Source organism: Capsicum annuum, chromosome 10, assembly GCF_002878395.1.
Source record: "Capsicum annuum cultivar UCD-10X-F1 chromosome 10, UCD10Xv1.1, whole genome shotgun sequence".
NCBI classification, from domain to species: domain Eukaryota; kingdom Viridiplantae; phylum Streptophyta; class Magnoliopsida; order Solanales; family Solanaceae; genus Capsicum; species Capsicum annuum.
The window spans coordinates 201382495-201389379 of NC_061120.1; positions in this window are offsets into that span (position 1 = coordinate 201382495).

Consider the following 6885-nt stretch of genomic DNA (forward strand, 5'->3'; position numbering starts at 1 on the left):
ACACATTATGGCAACATCTTACACATCCAAATTCAAGAATTCCAACCATATACTAACATATTTTCATGATGTTTATTCAAGATTCCAACTTCGAAATCAAACAACAACATAAATATGGATATAATTCAATTCATAACATGGAATTCAAAGTTTATATTTTTGAAAGGGTTTCTTGAGCTTCATGGGTGAAAGGAACCTATGAATCAACACTTAACATACCTTTGATGGAAGTTTCTTGGAGATTAATGGAGGAAAGCTAGAATTCTTGACTTGAAATTAAGCACCTAGGGTTTCTTGTTCTTGAGCAATTGTGGAATAAAGAATGTATTTAGCCAAAAGAAGACTAAATTTCATATTTATGAGGGCTGAGTGTTGAGGAAAATAACCTAATTACCCTTAAGGATGCAATCATTTAATGACTAAAACTGAGCACCAACGCATTGAGCGACGCGGCGCATCAATGGCTTCGATGCGATACCCGACGCGCTGCACCATAATCGCACCAAGCCTTAGTAGTTTTGACTCTGGCAACCTGCAACAATGTTAACCAACGTGATAGGCGACGCGTCGCGCCAAGATCGCACTGGTCCACTATTTTGGGACACCAAACATGGTCTAAACGAGGTATGAAAAATCCAAAACTTATTCGAGAACACCTAATGACCGTTCTGATCATGAATCAATAAAAATACAGACCACTAAAGGATGTTAAGGTTGCAAAATGAGATTGCCAACTTTCGAAGGCCAAAAATAAACTAAGTCTGAAATGTTAGCTAGAATTTTCTAATTTTGGGACCCCTTCACAAGCCTAAAGGACTGAATTAAGCTTGAAAATTTTGTGGGGTTTTACACCACTGCTGAAGAGCATAATATTACAGTTGATAATCCATCAACCGGTTCCAAATAATAAGAAAAAGTGGAGCCTGTCAGTTCAGGAGAACGGAAGAATTACCCATTTAAAGGGTTCAACATCTCCGATGAGGCTCCAAAAAAACTAACACAGTTGATCAATGACTATTCAAAATGGATTGTCAATGGAATGTTAAAGCACTATGCCGGAAGGTACATAAATCAATTTTTAAAGATATTAGTTTATACGATTCTTGTTGTAAGAATGTGACATTAACACATATAAATTATCATGTAGAAAACAAAATGATGAACGCTGTAAAGTGAATGAATTGAGTCTTAGTTTTGATAAGTTCGACTTTGTTGTTGCATATTCCAAAATAAAGAATTGGTTCTATTTGATGTCACAGCCCCAAACTTGCTGGAATTATGAGGTTTAAATGTCATACATATTACTATTAATTAAAACTTTATTTAATTACATCTGCGTATTATTTTTTTCATCACGTAATCTCAAATGTTTGATAATATGCACAACATATCGATGTCATTTTTTACTACCTCCAAAAGAAGTCCAAGTTACAAACACAAGAATAGTATAGATACATGACAACCAATTGTTTGTACAAAGTTTACATCAATAATGTCCATGATAGGTATTGTCAACAACAGTCGAAAGTTTCCCGAAATGAGGAACACTTAATCAACATCATCAAAGGTTTTACCATTTCGGCTGGCTTACCTTAGTATTTTGTCGATGAACTGTACATCCCAATCAATTGTGGTAATGAATTTCATTGGGTGTTGACTGTCATTGTTCTAAAAGAGAGGCACATTCGAGTTTATGACTTGATGCCGCAAAGGAGACATTGTTGTCCTTCGTCTAAGATACAAAAGCTAGCCAAAATATTGCCTACTTACCTTGATATGAGTGGTTTTTTGGACCAAAAGGTTCATACTGATTGGTCGATGATTGAAGCATACTGGAATAAAATGGGTAATCCATTTGATGTACAATATATTAAAGGAATTGCTCAATAAACCATTGGTAGACTGTAAGTATAAGTGTCATGATTTATTTTTATTTCATAAATTACACAACGCTTGCATGAACTAAAGATACGGATTATATATTTTTTAAAACACAGGAATTGCAGTCCTTTTATTGTCGCTTACGCCGAGTATTTGTGCTATGGATTACAAGTACCAAATGATGTACTTGATGCTAAATTACTCCACAAAATATATGTTGCTCTTTTATGGAAATACGGAGAAGTGAAAGCTCAGAAGCCGTATGAAAGCGACATTAAATATCCACGACGACCAAAATCGAATTCCATAACAATGTATGAAAAACAACTTGTCCATATTGATTAGATCTTTATAGCTTGAGTCTGTCAATGTAATAATCTATCCTCCTTGGTTTAACTTGTTGATTTATTTGTAGAGTAGATCATTTGTACCTATAATGATTTTTTTTACATTTCATTTATTTGTTGAGTTATTTCATGTAATTTCTGAAGGCTTCAACTTATTTTAAGTTGTCTATGAATATAATTTAATCCATAATTTTGAACATGTTAATTAAAATGGAATACTAGATTCAAATATTGCAATAGATAATACATCCGCTGCAACAAGCGACTTATCTTATCAAATAAATTTAGACATATGTTGCAACACATAGATCATCTGCTGGAAATTATATAATAGGTCTTCATATTTTGTTGATTTTTTCCAACTGATTACCTATCAATTACAACAGATAAATTATATGTTGTAACAGATTGGATATCTATTGTGATAGATAGAATGGGAAACATCTATTAATATAACAGATGAAAAACCTATTCCAACAAATAATCAATCTATCACAACAGGTTTTTTATCTCTTACAACATATATAAAATCTATTGAATCATAAAAATTCAACTTGGCCAGACCTAAAAATTATTGCCACTACATGTAAAGTGAAATGTCTTGAAATTAAAAATTGTTATCGTGTTCGTTTCTGTCTTTGTACATTTTTTTATACACGAGATCCAACCATTTAATTAGTACCCCATAAGCCCAGACCCATTGCATCTTTCCCACAACAGTATCGGAAATATCATTTTTGTGTCGATCAGCAAACACTCAATTTATGCAAGTGAGTATGACCCGCACGCTGCACCGGTTTTATTTTTTGAAAGTTCAATGTTCTTATTTCGACCTTCAAAATTCCATAATTCCTTAGTCAATCTTCAGTCGGCAAATGATCCATCAGCTTACTCTGCGTTAATAACTTGGGCAACAACTTCAAGAGTGGCTGCATGTTAGCTAAAAATGTGTCCTCGCTGAAGACTGGTAAGTTGTAATCATAAACCTTAATCTTTCCCTCATAGAGTAGTATCTCAACAGCGAGAAAATATTTGACTTCCACGTTCATGACTGCAAGAATTCTCTTTGCCTTAGTCCAGCTCTTGTCGTGTGGATATGGCCTCTTTTCTCTGACATATTTAATCGTTTCTTCATCCCATTGGAATGTAGAAACTAACTTATCAAATCTTGGGCCACCAAAATCAGCTAGCTTATAGAGATTAGCATACCTATCCTTGAAATTGTTGTAGAATTTGAGGTCCATTATCCTATCGGCAACATCATAAGCATTCGGGTACGCTAATTGCCTGCCCCTCATGAGCCAGAGAATTTTATCAACATAATATGGTATAAGAAGACAATTTTTAAATATATTAGTAATTGTAAAGACACAGTGGAAAGAATCTGATACAGACAGTTCTCTGAACCAGTTCATAGATTACCCATCCAACGCAACTTATGCAACAGATGTGTATTATGTTGCAACAGAATACCAAGCTGTTGCAACAAATTACATATCTGCTATGCAGATTCTTCTTCATGGAGTAGATTGGAAGGCTAGGTTAGCAAAATTAAACTTACATTGTCCTCGTACCACACACGCATATTTGTCATATTCGTGAAGTCTTTGGCGGTAAATGAATGCATAGTGTATTCTTTTTTAACCTTTGTCCTGCCATTCATGATTTCTTGTAGTTCCTTCTTCTTCTCTTTGCCAAGTGTCGCAAATATGTCCACCTTCTTCAGTGACCCTTGAACTTCAACAACTCTTGGAGTGGGAGGAGTTGCAGTTTTTGTTGTTTTTAGAATAGAGAGAATTTATCTAATTTTTCTTCTCTTTCTCCTAACCTCCACTGTAGGAGTGCATGGCTCCCTTACCTCGTTGGATGGTATGACACTCCTCCTGGATTTTAAATCCTCGACAGCTTCAGCAATAGCCTCTAGCTTTTCAAAGATTTTATCCTCTCTATCCTTGCATACTTTGTATTTGCAACAAGAACATAAGGGTGGGAAGGGGTAAGAGGGACCACTGTAAGGGTATGAGGGACCAGTATAGGGGTGAGAGGGACCTGTGCAAGGGGTGTTTTCAAAAGTATTTATTTTTTGCCAAGCACCAACATACTTATAATCACGATTGGCAGCAGCAGTAGCATCAGGATAGTTTCCACCATAAAAAACAACTCCACCTGCAACACCCCCAGAAGAAGCACCCGAATTTGTTGTCGTTTAAGGTTGGTCATGAAGAGCTTTAACATTAGGCTGACCTTACCTAACTGCTCTTCTTATAGATGTTGCTCCAGCTAATTCTTTCTTTATTAACTCCACCATTGGGTCTTATTTTGTATCAATAAGACCCACAGTAAGAAAAGAATTCATCACCAGCTCATCCTTGGTAGGCACGAACCAAGGATGCACAATATATACAAAATAGGAGGAATTTAAATCATATAACAATAATTTGTAGTCGGTTGGGTTACATGGATGTTATCACATATGCAATAAATGATCTAGCTGCCGCAACAGCTGATCTGTATGTTGCAATATATTGACAATATTGTGCATCAGATTACACATCTGTTGCATAATTTACATCAGATGGGTAATCTGTTGAGTCGGGTTCAGAGAACCAGAGCAATAGATGGTTAATCTATTGTGAAATATGGATTGTCTATCATAACGGATTACCCATATGTTGCACCAGTTATAGTTGATGGGTAATCTGTTGCAATAGATGACCCATCTGTCATAATAGATGGAACATCTGTTTTAATATCTTTCTTTGAGGAAAATTATTTTAGTTGAAAGAAGATATACTACATCATCCGGAGGGTTAAATAGATTAGCGTCCTACTCCTTAATATTTTTTTTTTACTTCCCTTTTTAGCCTCCAACCACCTAAGGATCCTTGGATGAGAAACCTCATTTAAGTAATCCTTGAACTATTTTCGGAGGGGAGGAATATCTTTACATGCCCAAGCCAAAAAAATGTAAACAGGAAGCAAGCAAAAAAAGTCATAAAATATATTCATTATAAATTAATGGATGAGTAAAAATAGTGATCAATTTTACCATGAAAGCCCAGCAAAAGCCGTATAATGTGATCGTCCTTGTAGATAGCTTTGTTAGTAAATATTGGACAGCCAATTAGTAGCTGTCATATCCCTAGGGATATCATTGAATTTGTCAAATTCATCAGCAAGCGCCAACAAATCATCTTCTATGACTTTTCTGACGTCTCTTGCCAGTAAAACGGAATGAAAAAACCAAACTAAGCACAATTTCTCCCTACAGTGCTTTGGTATGTCTTTATCCTCAAGATCTGCTATCAAATATTTCACTTTATAGCTACTACATCCAATAATGCCCAACAATCCATTTTTTTACCTTGCATTTGTTGGACCCTTTGTGGGGTGTTTCCTTGATGAGAGGTTCTTCTGGATGATCGCATCTCAAGCCCGTCACTATGGCAAAATCTTTCAACCCAAAACAAATCGGCATGCCATAGTAGTTGATCCAGATTTCATCCATCTTTTTTTCACCCTCTTTCGAATTTTTATCATCCCTCACATACTTGATCCTACGCTTGAGAAGAACATATACTATGATCATTGGAAAACGAAGATGCAGTCCTTAGGTAACTCAAGAAAGTATGCAAAGAAGCTCCTGTTAAAAAGTCTGCTATGTTTTCATTCTTCATAATTCTCCTTAATTCATCAAAATATTTCCTCAACTGACATTTAAGTACAAGATCACCAGTTACTTTGTCAGGGCTATCCATCAGCATCACAACTCAAAACATGTCGATACTAATGGTTTTGATAGAATTATATTGGGATTTTGATATTATTACACTCCTCATTGGTGAGAAAGAGTTATCATTTTCCTCGGCTTCATTTTCCCCGATTGAGATTGTTCAAGAAGTTTTTCCGAATCTATCTGTACTCTAGCCATTTTTGTTGGGTGGTCAGAAGTTGATTCACTTTTAGTTTCTTTTATTTTGGGAGACATCTTTTAAATAAACACAATAGAAAAACAAAACATGCATTGCATTTGATGTCTGCATAATTTTTTTAAAAAAAAAAAGGTAAGACAAATTTCAATAAATTATTCTACGCCACATTACAAAAAAAAAACTCCAACGGATAAGCCATCAGTTAGAACAAATGGGGAATCTATTTGAAGACCTATTTAATATCTCCCAACAAATATTCCACCTGTTACAATAGATGGACCACCAACACCACAACCAATGCCACCAATACCAATACCAAGACCACCGACACCACCACGAAAAACACAAATACCGACACTAACAACAACATCCACCAACAATACCATCCAACAATACCACGATTGTAAACAAAACACTGAGACAAAAACTGGGGTTTACTTGGGTGCTTTCTACTTTTTAGCATCAAAACACAAAGTTGTTAACCCATTCTCGCAAATAATACAATTAAAAGTCTTCTTTTTCATCATTAATTTAAAAACCCTAATTTTTAGAATAAAGAATAAATGTAGAACTCTTCTCAAACTCTGTTACCTGTGAAGACAGAGAAAATGATAGATACAAGCGAGAATAAAGTCAAAAATAACAACTATGTGGTCGAAAATGAGAAGAAAATTGATCTATTTTGAAGGGTTGAGCAATATGTTGTAGTTGTTGTCTGTATTTTT